Genomic DNA, 14,363 nt, shown 5'->3' with positions numbered 1-14,363 from the left:
CATTGGACAGTTTTCCAACTCATCAGCTGTTCTCCCCCTTTAACAGGCCAAAGTGCAGATAGCTGAGTAAAGAAAAAACTAAGGACTGCAGTGGATTGGTCGAGTAATTGAATTACATGTGCTTTTTTCAGAAATGGGATATGCAACTTTGCAGACTTCAGCATTCAGCTAAAGTGACATCATTCTGTCAGAAAGTCACCTTTGATCTTTCACTGCTACGTACAGTGACAGAGTGCCCCCCCACTCTAATTAAAAAGATTTCAATCTTGGGTGCCTGGGTGGCTTGGTGGTTAAAGCCGGTGACCACATGTATATGCCGCATTGAAGTGCAGGTTCGAGCCCGTGTGTCTTCCCCTGATTTCCTGTCTCTCCTCTACTGCGGCCAAAAACTTAAAAAAAAAAAAAAACAAAGATTTTAATCTTGGTGTCAAAATCAGAAATCAGCATTCTGGCCTGAGACCGCCTTAGGGTTCCACTGGACGAGCTGGAGGAGGGGGCCAGGGTAAGGGAGGTCTGGGTTTCTCTGCTTAGACAGCTACCCCCGTGATCCAGCCTTGGATAAGTGGAAGAAAATGGATGGGTGGATTGTTATTAAAAAAAAAAAATTTTTTTTAAAGATAATCAGAAAAAAGCTTTGAAGGGTTGAATATGGGCTCTGATAATCAGCAGATCCCTAATCCACTCTAGTGAAATAACCACACTACTGAGCCACTGGCTTTCTTCACCACTGTCACTACCTGCAAGTTATGTGTACCGCTCACCTGGCTGAGCAGGCATCATTCCCTAAACTCTCTCAACTCTCTATATCAGCCAGTCAAATAAAGGCTAAAATGCCAGGAAAAAAAATAAATAAATATGAACATTACTACCACTCAGGTCCTCTAGAGAGCTGAACAACTAATGATTATTAACAAAAAGCAGGTGAAGTCAGAAACTTGTGCGAGCCCATCTATGAATGTGCTTGTAGTTCATGCTGTGTTACAAGTATTTTGTAAGACAGCAGGTGTGACTCAGTCAAATTACCATCATGACTTTGACAGAAAGGTGACCGGGGTGCTCATTCGAACGTGAAGGTTACACATTCAAATGCCGACTGAAGACTGAAGGAACGGAGCGCACGTCTGGGCTGCAGTGAGACATCACGGGTTGGGGCTGCTTTGCTGCCAGAGGGTCTGAACACCTTGTAATCATTGAAAGAACAACAAACTGTATCAAAGTGTTCGGTCAGCAGTCCGTGAAGCTGAAGCGTAGGAGAATGTAAATCAACACCAGAGTGGCTGAAAAAGAGGCTAAGTGAGAGTCCTGAACTTGACTCAAGCGAAATGCTGCAAAACATCCCAGAACTGAAGGTAAGGTCCAAAACCAGGCAACGGTTCAGCCGACTGAAAGTCATCAGAAGACAACAAAGAAGAAACATCTCAAGCTTCTGACAGCACGTGCTTGGAATGTGCAACTGCACAAACTGTATAAAAATGTTTATATCAGTCAGGAAAGACCTCCCACCTTCAAACACCATGATTCTTCTACCTCTCCTCAAAATGTTTTGATGTGTAACCTTGTACAAACCATCTGACTCACATTCCAGACACCTCACACTATAACTTAACTCCCTACATCAGCAGCCTATGAGTAACAGCACAGGCTGTGATATAGACAATAAAAGACCTCGTGACAGAAACATGAGTACGCTCTGTTTCCTCAACAAGCTTTCCATTTAGTGCCACTTTCAGCTCCGTTTTGCATTCACGCCTCAGTGAGACTAGTTCCAAGGTGACTGAGCCCATGACTGGGAGGCACATGAACCAAATATGATTCGACAAGGCCCAGAACTCCAGGGTCAGGCCACAGCAAGGAACACGTGTCCCCGGGAGAGAAGGCCTTGCTGCTCCCTCGGCCGACAGCGTTCTCCAGCTTGTGCAACAAATCCTAATGAGGCTGCTCTCTGTGGGGGGAACCGAGGTCCTGTCAGTGGGGATTTGTCTGGAGAGCTACACAACCAAGGAAAGATGCAGTCAAGCAATATACTCCCTTAACATCTCTCTCTCTCTCTCTCTCTCTCTCTCTCTCTCTCTCTCTCCCACACACACACACACACACACACACACTCACACACACACACACACACACACAAAGACTGATGAGGTGAGATAAGGCAAATGATTTTCTGCAGGCCAAAGAATGACAAAAGAATAAAAATGGGTCCAGTAAAAGACTGAAGGCATAAAATATTCACCAACAAGCAAAGGCTGATGTGACATGGTCTGTGACAAAATACCAGGTGAAACTTCAGGCAGCACGTCAGGAAAACAAGATGGTTCGATACCCCCCATGTAAGGCATCAAGTTTGCAACTTAGGGAAAATTTCTGATAAACTCAAATAAAAGGTGAAAATTAAGGGTCAAATGTCAATCATCAATCCACCGATCTGAGAGCCGGACTGGGTATCAGCGCCGAGCTTTCCAGTTCCCGCCGATGCTGTTTAGTATGCATGGTGACCAGCTGCTAGCTGGCGTGCTAACATATTAATGAGGAAACCTGCAGCAAAAGCTCAGGAATTTCTCACTTAACCTCAAACTGCCGATACCGAGCGCTGACCTGACACCAGGGATAAATGATTAACTGTGAGATTGGGAATTTAAAGAAACAGCTTTCCTAACTTTGTAACACAAAAATGCAACAAATACTTCCAAGACTTTAAATTAACGGAATTGCTGATATTTATAAGTGAAAAAATAAATGAAAACAGGCCCGGGATAAATTAAGTGAAAAAATAATAACGTACTGGTGTCGTTCATGTCATTTCTTTGCAAATAACATTTTAGATCAAAGTGAAAATCATTAAGCTGCAAACTGCTGTTATTTACTATCACAGCGGTTTCTCCCCCCCCCCCCGCCACACAGACACGCAGCTCAAATTATAAATTTATTTATCCCACTCCTCTTTCCATTATCATCTTACTAACAAAACAACAATTCAGTAAATATGTTCTTCAATGGACTTATCTCTTCTGCTATATTTCATATTCATCAGGTTTGCCCAAACCTGACGTTGCCTTAGAAATAAAAAAGTGATTCCTGGTCTGTGTTCCTGTCAGCGGGAAAAGACAGCAGGATGGGAACGTCTGTTGCTCAGACATGTTTCTGATGTGAGTTTGGGGTCAGTGCCCCTTCCTGCTTCCTCAGGACAACTGGGAGTATACTGCTTTGTAGCAAAGGACAGCTTAACAGAGGAGGAAAAAAAAAGACAGATTGCCGTCTAAAACGAAACACTCTGACAACTCTATTGGCTACAGTTAGCCTCTTTTTTTTTCCAGGGGTAAAATAAAATAGAGGCACAAATGTGCAGCACCTGTTCCTGTCTGCCATCCGTCAGTATATCAAATATAAAAACAGTGACAGCTGTGGTGCCGGCAGTGATACGCCGATGCTCCGGGCCCCGGCTGATGCGCAAGACCGAGGCGAGCCTCGTCTCTAAGAGCACTTATTCCCACACAGGGCTCTCTCCAGGGCAAATAGCTTAAAGCTGAGTGCAGTGGCCAGAGCCTGTAATATTTCACATATGCTTTTCGAGGAGCACCAGGCGCTATCGATTAGTTTAAGCTCAAGCCTAGGAACAAAAAGGAAAAGGGACCATCAGGCTGCCTGCTTTCAATTATGAGGTCCATAAAGACACGCAGATAGGAGCTGAGGTAATGGATGGTCTGTGATAGCAGCCACGCCTCTGTCTGCTGAGGCTTGAGTAACCCTGACAGGCAGAAGAAAACGCAACCTTCCATCCAATACCGTTATATGAATATAAACTACTAACTTTTGGGGCAGCATTTACTCAAGCATTAAAACACATTTTACTTTATCAAGTGGACAGAAATAACAGGAAATTGCACAGACTAAGTACAGTAACACACACTCATTGCCTTAACTACATGTGGACTAATAGGGTTTACGTGCGTAGTTGCCCACCGAAGGCCCTTCTGAGCCAGGAAAAACCCCTGCTATGTCACAGTGGTATCAATGTGCCATCTTTTCCAGCCCAGCCAACCAGGAAAACACACACACACACACACCTGCATTTGCCCTTTTTTTTTTACGATGTGCAAATAAAAATGTGAATAAAATCTCCCTCATAAGAAAAATGTTTTTATCTGATCAGATCATCCATTCGTGTATTGGAAGAGATAAAAGTGGATGGTTAGGCAGCTGGAGCCTGCACGCTAAATTACTGAATAACAAAGAATGCATGAGCGAGAGTCTGTCACGGAGGAAGCTGGTAGATAATTCTAACTGCAGCAGTCACATGGTTGCCATTTTTAAAAAGAGTCGTTCACTTATTCAGACCGTCTGGGGAGGGGACGCGTCTCCTTTCAGATCACCGAGAATGTGAAACTCACATTTTTCTACAAGCCATCTGCCCTCTCCATCTTCTGCAGAGGGCAGATGGCTTCTGGGTCTTAAGGCAAACACCATGCAAGGGGCACACAAGGTGAAGCTCTTTAAAATATGGACGGTGCAGCACTCCTTTTATTATTTACTGCTTTTGGCATCACTATCAAAACTCTGGTATGTCTGTCCTCCATCTGACTGGAGGACTGGATTCAAAGCAGAACCATTTTTGTCGTCAAGCAATTCAATTTTACTGTAACAGACATTATGCATTAGATATTGTAACTTCCATCAGCTTTACAGCACTATGATATGTATATAATACACACTCACTGGCCTTGTACAGCTGTTTAACTGCTCCTTAATGTAAATATTTAATTTCATGCAAAATTACCTGCTGAACATAGTTTAGCTATACAGCTAGAGACACACAACTGCTGTTGGTAGAGACCAAAAACAGAGCTAAAAGGCCGTGAATACCGGCCTACCATTCATGTAATGCCTACTAACATGACTCTAAGGATAATGTTGCAGCTGCTAAGTTTTGTTGATGGTTTTTCAGAAATCTGTTCACACATAGTTTCTAGTGCCCCCATGTGGCCAAAAAAGGAAAAAGAAATCTAACGTTTGACTTCAAACAAGTTAATACAGCCCATTTGTAATTCTCACAGACTAGTCGGTCTGTGCTCCCAGGCTAAGGCTGAAAATGTGAAATATGAACTCTGGGTTGGATTTCATCCCAAGTGAAAGCAAAAATATTAATCTCAGATAAAGCTAAATCCATATCCTTGACAGGCCAGATAGCAAAAGGCTTTTTTTGTCGTCAGAACTGGAACAACAGTTCTCTGTCAGAAATCCTCCGCGGATCTAGCCAGCCTGCCTGTCAGCACCAGGAGACACAAATCCATCCTGTGTAGCAATGTGAAGTCTCTACAAAGCCAGACAAGAGATTAGGCATGCTGGTGCCACAGGGTTCCTCAAGATCCACCAGTGTCTCCATCTTTCAGCTCAACATCAAAGGAGCCAGCGCCATGTGTTTGAATTATAGACAGCAAGTGTGCAGTCATGCCTCCGGTGGCATCCAGCTCCCAACCCGATTAACCCCTGCGCCACGCTGAGGAGGAATAGCAGAGGATACAGCCCATAGCAAGGCAAGATAAATTGCAGTACCGACAACTGCACATCAGCAACAACACTAAAGGCCACTCATGTCATCGGGATATTTGATGGTTCAATCAACTGCAACTCCAATCCAAGGGAATGAAGAGTGTGCGCTAAAGCAGGTTTAACCTCTGCCATATTCTCTGTATTACAGCATGATACAGTAACGAAACCAACCTCCAACCACCTGTCTTCCCATATCAGTCTCTGGCTCTAATGCCCATGTTTCACACACAGACATTACTCTGACAGGCTGCCTGAGATATAACGGAGGCCGTCCATGCACACTGTCCATCTATCACTAACCAGTACAGAGAGCTAGACAGCCATTCACACTCATTAACACCTACAGCCAATTTAGAGTCACCAATTAACCTAAACCCTATGCATGTCTTCAGACTGTGGGAGGAAGTCGGAGTACCTAGAGAGAACCCACACAGACACAGGGAGAATATGCAAATTCCACACAGAAAGACCCCAGCTGGCTGGTGGATTCAAACCCAGGACCTTCTTGCTGTGAGGTGACAGCGGTGTAGTGGTTGCAGCACAAACTGTGCCGTCTATTTTTGCATCTGCCAATAACACTGACACAGCTGACTGACCGGTGGAAAGTCCTTTTGCTTCTATTTGAAAGTTAAATAACTGCCAACCAGCTAGCTCCTGTCCGAGCAGTCCAGGATTTTCCAAGTTTTTGTAAAAGAAGGCCAGTCAGGTTGTCATGGTAAGAGTCCTCATTGTGATTTAGCTGCCTCAAATCCAATGGTCGGATCCAACTCCACCATCTCGGAGCACAGAAGGCGAAGATGGTCCTTGCTCTGCTCTGGAGATCTGAAGGGTCATTCTAACCAAAGCCGCCAGCAGGTGGAAAACTGGTGCTGCTATGCTAAGCTCAAAAGGGCTGGCAGAAAAGTTGATGCCCATCCACAGGATGTGGAGAGAGAGCTTCCTGCTTCTTTATTCTGTGTTACATAGTATATACACTCACTGGTCATCTGATTAACTGCTTGTTAACACACATTTCTCATCAGCCAATCACATGAAACCAAACCCAATATATGCAGGCATGATCAAGACAACCTGCTGAAGAAGTTCAAACTGAGCATCAGAATGGAGAAGAAAGGTGACTGAAGTGGCTTTGAACGTGGCATAGTTCGTGGTGCCAGATGGACTGGTTTTATTTCAGAAACTGCTGAATTACTGGGATTTTCCCACAGAACCACAGCTAGGGTTCAGAGAGAATGGTCAGGAACCCTAGCTAGGAAGGAAGACGTGCCATGCCACAAAGTTCAAATCATCCCAAACTGGTTCCTTGAACATAACAGCATAACAACTGTACTCAAATGATCACCACCAGAGTCACCAGATCTCAGTCCAACAGAGAACCTCTGCGATGTGGCGGAACAGGAGAATTAAGACACTTCTGATGGCAAAAGGGGTCCGTCCAGTCCTAGTGAGGTGTAACTACTGATGTGACCACTGAGTCTATGCTGTTATTCATTTTTTTTAAATTATGGCTGTCCTTCCCATTTGCACACATACACAACCACAAACATAATTTAATTCTGTGTCTGTCTAAGAATACTGCAGCTAATTTTAGTTTTATTATTATTTATTATTATTATTTGTCCAAGATAACAAGGGCATCCTATTAGCGAAAAATCCCCCGACTCTTATTTTAAAAGTTCAGTTGCCATTTTCCCTGGTTCAGTGCTCTTTGTAAAGATAGTCTTGTTACTTAGGATCACATTTTTTCCATTTATGCAGCTCTACCATATATTGCTGATTCTTTCCAAAACTGTTGTACCTGTTGGTGCATTACCTCATTTTTTTTTTTCCTGTTGCAGCTCAGGGAATATTCCCCTCAACTAAATGCCTGGAAAAATGACAGTACATCATCAGCAAATGGACAAAAGACAATTCAGTCCAGCCTATTTCAGCTCAAGTGACACATGGGATTCATTCTGAGGCAATGAAGATGAATGCTGGCATTGTCAGCGGAAGGTAAGGGCAGCAAACAGAAAAAGAAAACAAAGAAACACTGATAGCATTACATATGCTGACGCAGAACACAGCTATTCTGTTAACTGATACTGGCAAAAGTCAAAAGAGGATGTAATCTATTGAATGCCGCATACAAATCAAGACCACAAGAGAAAATAGAGGCATTACAAATGCTTCTAACATGAAAAAAAAAAAAAATAGGAAAAATTCTTGAATGAGTGGAAAATATGCTGATATGGTGACACAAAGATAGCACAAAGACTGATTTAGCAGCACAAAGATTCGCACAGAAAAGGACAGGCTGCAGAAAAAAAAAAAAAAAAAAAAAATTATATATATATATATATATATATATATATATATATATATATATATATATACACACACACACACACACAGATGTAGATGGAGGCCAAAGTGAGAGAACAAGCAGCTGTTCCAGCCAGCTGTCCTGACCAGTTGTTCATAAGGGCAGGGAGGCCAGGATGAAGGGATTCAGAGACATTGGGGGGGGGGGGGGGGGGTGTAACAAGCAGTCAGAGATGTTAACGGCTGGCAGGGAAGGAGGAAAGTGGAAAAAGCTGAGAGAAAAACAGTTAAGAGTTCACTATGACATAAAGAACAGAAAACCATTCCAAGGACTGTCGCCACTTTCTTACAGCTGTATAAGAAAAAACAACAAATCATAATGGATCCGTATTACAAAAAGAACAATGAGTTCTGCTCAGCAGCATTTGATCAATTAGAACTCTTTATTTTTCTTTACTTGCGCAGTATTTGGAGACTTTCACATCCACAAAGGCTAAAAGAGCACACAAGCTCTAGCCACATCAAATCCAGATATCTGATGAGCCCAGAAATACAAATGAAAACACAACCAAAGACGAACCGTGAATGGTTTGCAACTTCTGTTAATGAAGGCAATTATAAGGTAGCAGCAGGCTCACAAGCACTGTTTACATACATTTTTCATACTTTAAATCACAACAGGCCATCACACAGGAAATCCTCATGACACGCTACAGAGCTGATCAGAGAAATAAGCTAAAGAGTGACCCCTAGTGGCCTTTTTGAAGTATACAAATGACAGCTATGAAATTCAAATGCAGAAAACTTCATCCATGGTGTGTGAATCCTTGACATTAGAGGCTGTGTGCACTGGGTATGCTGCATATTAGACACAGTGCATGTTTAGAGGTATGTGCAAATACCTGATGTAAATTCTTAGGACAAGCACATCTACACTATATTGCCAAAAGTATTCACTCACCCGTCCAAACCATTGAATTCAGGTGTTTCAGTCACTTCCATGGCCACAGGTGTATAAACCAAGCACCTAGGCATGCAGACTGCTTCTACAAACATCTGTGAAAGAATGGGTTGCTCTCAGGAGCTCAGTGCACTCCAGCGTGGTACCGTGATAGGATGATACCTGTGCAACAAGTCAAATAGTGAAATTTCCTCACTACTAAATATTTCACAGTCAGCTGTTAGTGGGATTATAACAAAGTGGAAGCAATTGGGAATGACAGCAACAAAGTGGGTGGCCACATAAAATCACAGAGCAGGATCAGCAGATGAGGTCACCAACTTTCTGCAGAGTCAGTCGCTACAGACCTCCAAACTTCATGTAGCCTCCACATTAGCTCAAGAACAGTGTGTAGAGAGCTTCATGGAATGAGTTTCCATGACCCAGCAGCTGCATCCAAGTCTTACATCACCAATCCAAACCATCGTACGCAGTGGTGTAAAGCATGCTGCCACTGGACTCCAGAGCAGTGGAGACGTGTTCTCTGGAATGATGAATCACACTTCTCCATCTGACAATCTGATGGATGAGTCTGGGTTTGGTGGTTGCCAGGAGAACAGTACTTGCCTGACTGCATTGTGCCAACTGTAAATTTTGGTGGTTGGGGGGGGGTTATGGTGTGGGGTTGTTTTTTTGGACAATTTCATGCTCCCAACTTTGTGGGAACAGTTTGGGGATGGCCCCTTCCTGTTCCAACATGACTGCACACCAGTGCACAAAGCAGGTCCATAAAGACATGGATGAGTGAGTTTGGTGTGGAAGAACTTGACTGGCCTACACAGCGTCCTGACCTCAACCCAGTAGAACGCCTTTGGGATGAATTAGAGCAGAGACTGTGAGCCAGACCTTCTCATCCAACATCAGTGTCTGACCTCACATATGTGCTTCTGGAAGAATGGTCAAGAATTCCCATAAACACTTCTAAACTTTGTGGAAAGCCTTCCAAGAAGAGTTGTAGCTGATATAGCTGCAAAGGGTGGGCCGACATCATATTAAACCCTATGGATTAAGAAAGGGATGTCACTCAAGTTCGTGTGCCTGTGAAGACAGGCGAGTGAATACTTTTGGAAATATAGTGTATCTTAAGCTGGACCTTGAACAGCCAGTTAGTTTCTCCACTAAAACAGATATAGCGGACTGGACAGAACTTCACAGTGCAAATGGATCATGACCTGAAGCATGCTGTAAAAGCAACCCAAAAGTTCATGAAGGCAAAGAAATAAATGGCTGTAATTCCTAAACAGTTAATGCGTTACTTCTGTTAAACCCCTTGAGTTAAAGCTAAAAGTCTGCACGTCAATCACACCTTGACTCTTGTGGTGGTGGACAGAGGTAAAAATCACAAAGATTTGAGAAAGAATGAAATATTCCAGGTGTCTGATCTAGGATTACTAGCGTCCAAACATTTTCTAACAGTCCTCATTGCCTTCATATGGAGCCATTAGATCAACCAGTGAGGAAATCTGTAATGTTGCCTGAAAGAAACTTTTTCAGTGTTGATTATACTTTCTGTCTCCACTAAGGTCCACTTGGGACAGAGTAATGTGAATTTCATTATCAGATGCGAGTGTCCCAGGATGTCCACGTGCCTGCCAATTTTTTGTGACCCATCAGTGGAGACTTTACAATGTAATGAACCAGGAAGTGGAATTCAAGCAGACTTCAAGTGTAAGAGCAATGACTACTCAGCCATTGTTCCTCCAGCTGTCCATGTCTGCGTCCACAACAGAGTATAATCAGAGCTTGAAGCTTCTCTCTAACCTGTCCACATCTCAGTTAAAGTCTATGTTACAGTGTCAGCTGGTGTCCCTGCAGCCCCATTTAGGCCATACAATGGTTCACAGAACACAAGAAATCTTTGAGTTTCAATTCCCACTTGTACTTGTAAACAAGTAGAGAGCTCTTGGCCATGTTGGTATGATGCTGAGAAGCTATAAAACAAGGATTAGTTTGTTAATGCTCGTGAGAAAAACACATTTACAGCAAACTACTAACGGAGAGCCTGGTGACCAGTCCATATAAACACATGGTATTAAAGGCTTATTCTGTAGGCCCAACATTACTGCATTAAAATGAACATGAGCCACATATCAATAATCCCTGCAATAACACTGAAACATTGTTGTGGTTATATAGATGGTCTACCTTTGAAATCAACATTTATGACAGAATATTTGGCTCATCTACTAGATTTAAGAGTCTGCAGAGGTCCATATTAGTGGGGTCTAAGTTGGTTTAGAAAGAAAATACATCAAATTCAAGGCAGGGTAACTTTGTAAAGTGAACCGACGTGGTTCCTTGGCAGAAAGTAAATATATAATATATAATATTCCAGTTTTTAACAAGCAGTGATGTAAATATTATACAAAACAGGAAAATAACTAGCCAGGATAGACAATAATATAAATTTCATTAAAGTTAAAAATCATTAAATTTGTTCTCATATGTTCTCGTGCTTGTCATATTAAGCAAAGTCCAAAGTTTCAAACGACAAGGTCAGAATATGTAAAGGTGATCCCTTTGAGCCAAAAGCTCAGACTTCACATTGCTCTAAATGCTCAGTTTCAGATTACTTCTTCTAATCTTGCCTCTGTATGTCAGTGGGAGCCCACTAACCCTACTATAGTCGTCTCAGTCACACAGGTAGAAGGCCTGCCTCCACCTGCTGTTCACCCCTTCTGTTCCCAAAGTGCAGCTAAGCAGCAGAAAGCTGGCTCAAAGGAAAAGGAGCTAAAGTAGCTTGTTTCAGACAGAAGACCAAGCAAGGCTACTCCACATCTTTATTTATTTTTTTAAAACTACTACACACTTAAGTCCAAAGCTACTCTAGCAAGATGCAAAATAAAAAAAAGTTACAGGTTGATAAACTAAAGTGCTGGATTAAATGAATTGAACTTCATTTCCCAGCCACAGACTATATACTCACCGGCCACTTCATTAATTACACCTTGCTAATACCACGTTGAAATTTTGGTCCATATTGACATGACAGCACCACACAGTTGCTGCAGATCTGTCGGCTGCACATCAGTAATGTGACTCCGCACCACCACATCTCAAAAGTGCTCTATTGGACTGAGATCTGGTGACTCTGGAGGCCATTTGAGTGCAGTGAACTCACTGCCATGTTCAAGAAACCAGTTTGACATTATTTGTGCTTTGTGATATGGTGTGTTATCCTGCTGTTAGCAGCCATCAGAAGATGGGCACACTGATCATACAGGGCTAGAGATGGTCAGCAGCTTATACTCAGGTAGGCTGTGGTGTTTAAACGATGCTTGATTGGTACTAACAGGTCCAAAAGCGTGCCAAGAAAATACTCCAATGCAATGGGCTGTGCTGATACAAGGTTTGCTTTAATGTGCACATGAACAGGTGTACCTAATGAAGTGGCGGGCAAGCAAATACAGTCAGTATTTGCAGGGAAAGCACAGCTCAAATAAACGACTTAAGCAAGTCCTCTTTAAAGGAGAGCGCAGCACATGTTCTGGAACAATGAGGCAAACAGAGCAGCTGCTCGGTGCCAGCTTACACAGCTCTGAGTGAAATGGAAAATACAACTTTGCTTATAGAGTTTGGCCGTTTTAGACAAACTAATAATGCAAACTGATAAACACTTTTAAATGTTTCACTCTTTAGAGCTTAGCAGGAGCTAAAACTAACACGTTTACACGTAAAGGGCAGCGCTTAGTGCTTTAACTGTCACTTTAGGACACAGGAACAGACACATCCGCCGTTATCGCTGCAGCTTCGGCCTGATGTCAAATCACAGCTGACCCCTGAGCTAGCGTTAACCACAACAAAGCCAAACCTCAAAACACCTCGTTTTCACATCACGTCTGAGCGCTACAAACTCTACACAACAGCTTCTTTTTACCTGCGAAAAGACCCACCCAGCCTTCATGTTTGCCCCCCTCCCCTCAACAAGCTAGTTAAGTTCACGTTAGCTGAGTGCCGCTGCTAGCCGGCTAACCTGGCTGACCAGAACAGCTGGCTAAACAGCAGCGGTTCCTCTGGTTTCTCTTCCAACCCGGCCGCATACTCACTCGAGCAGCCCACGGTGTGGAAGCAAAACACGGGGCAAGCGCTAACGGCCGATAGGAGAAGTATTCCCGGGTTTCTACTTTTGTTTCTGCGGATGCTGATGAATCCACTCTCCATGCATCAAACCATGTCGGGTGGGCAGCTGCGCACTGAGTTCTTGTTTGCACTCCGAAGCTATTGGGAGGTTTCTGGAGCAATGTAGGAAACTTCAAAGGGCACTAGGAGGCGACTATGCGCCTTAGCATCCTCTCTCCTAGAAGTATTTTTGTTTTATTGTAACAAACGTGACGATCGTAGTCTTTCAGATGTTATTCTGTAGGGGACTTAAACTGGTGCCATGGGTTTAGATTGGGATTGGGAGAGGGATACAAATGTTAAACAGCAGTGGACTGAAGGACAGAAAATGACTAATAACTCAGGAAGGATGGTCTTCTTTTATAATCCCCTGAATAAAAATATGAATTACATCCTGGCACACAGAAACATACAATATATCAGTCAGCAGCTGCACAGTCTGTCCTTTAGTGGCGTCAGTTACAGTGAGGAAATAATTATTTAATCCTCTGCTGAACTAAGTTTGCAGCTTAACAGTCTCTTATTTATATGGTAGTTTCATTTTAATGGAGACAGAATATCAACCAAAAATCAAGAAAAAAAACACATTACATAAAAGTTATAAATTGATTTGCATGTGATTGAGTGAAATAAATATTTGATCTCCAAGCAAAACACGACTTAGTACTTAGTGAAGAAACCCTTGTTGGTGAGCACAGCAGTAAGATGTTTCTGTTTAAACTGAGATGTTTGCACACATCTCAGGAGGGATTTTGGCCCTCTCCTCTGTAATGCTAGAAGACCCATTCACAACCCATCATTAGTGTTCTGGCTGAGGGAAGGAGGTCCCCGTCCAAGATTTTGCTGTACACGGACCTGTCCATTGGCCCCTCGGTGCAGTGAAATTGCCTTGTACTGTAGCCTTAGCAGAAAAACAGCCCCAAAGCATACTCATACCCCCCCAGCCTTTTCTGAATGATCTAGATGTTCACTAGCAAACATAAGGCAGGCGTGTTCTTGAACATAGGGACCTTGCGGACACTGAAAGATTTCAATCCATTACAGCGTGGCATGTTTCCGATGGTGTTCTTGGTGACTGTGGATCCCATCTGCCTTCAGATCATTAACGAGCTCCTCCTGTGTAGCTTTGGGCTGATCCACCACCTTTGTCATGATCATCCTCTCCGCGTGAGGAAAGATCTTGCATGAAACTCCAGCATTAGGGCGAATGATGGTCATTTGATATTTCTTCCAGTTGTCACCTTCTCACCAAGCTTCTTCCTCATGGTCTTAAAGCCCATTCCAGCCTTGTGCAGGTCTGAGATCATGAATATCTGTAATTGATTGAGTGATTGAATTCTGGCTGGTTGTACATACATAAGCACATTTTTACGATGAACACATGCAGAAAAGT

General features: G+C 43.0%; 1 protein-coding gene across 1 annotated transcript in view; it reads right to left on the bottom strand.

Moving 5' to 3' along the window:
* Positions 1 to 13,029, bottom strand: part of disp1 (dispatched homolog 1 (Drosophila)) — a 100,584-nt gene extending 87,555 nt beyond the window's left edge. Inside the window, exon 1 of the mRNA XM_030722275.1 lies at positions 12,898 to 13,029. The gene's annotated coding sequence lies outside the window, so the exon portion shown is untranslated. The remainder of the gene's footprint in view (positions 1 to 12,897) is intronic.
* Positions 13,030 to 14,363: the final 1,334 nt, after the last annotated feature.

This window comes from Archocentrus centrarchus, chromosome 24 (genome assembly GCF_007364275.1).
Source record: "Archocentrus centrarchus isolate MPI-CPG fArcCen1 chromosome 24, fArcCen1, whole genome shotgun sequence".
NCBI lineage: Eukaryota > Metazoa > Chordata > Actinopteri > Cichliformes > Cichlidae > Archocentrus > Archocentrus centrarchus.
Note: the sequence above shows the minus strand (reverse complement) of the source record. Positions and strands in the feature narration are given on the sequence as shown.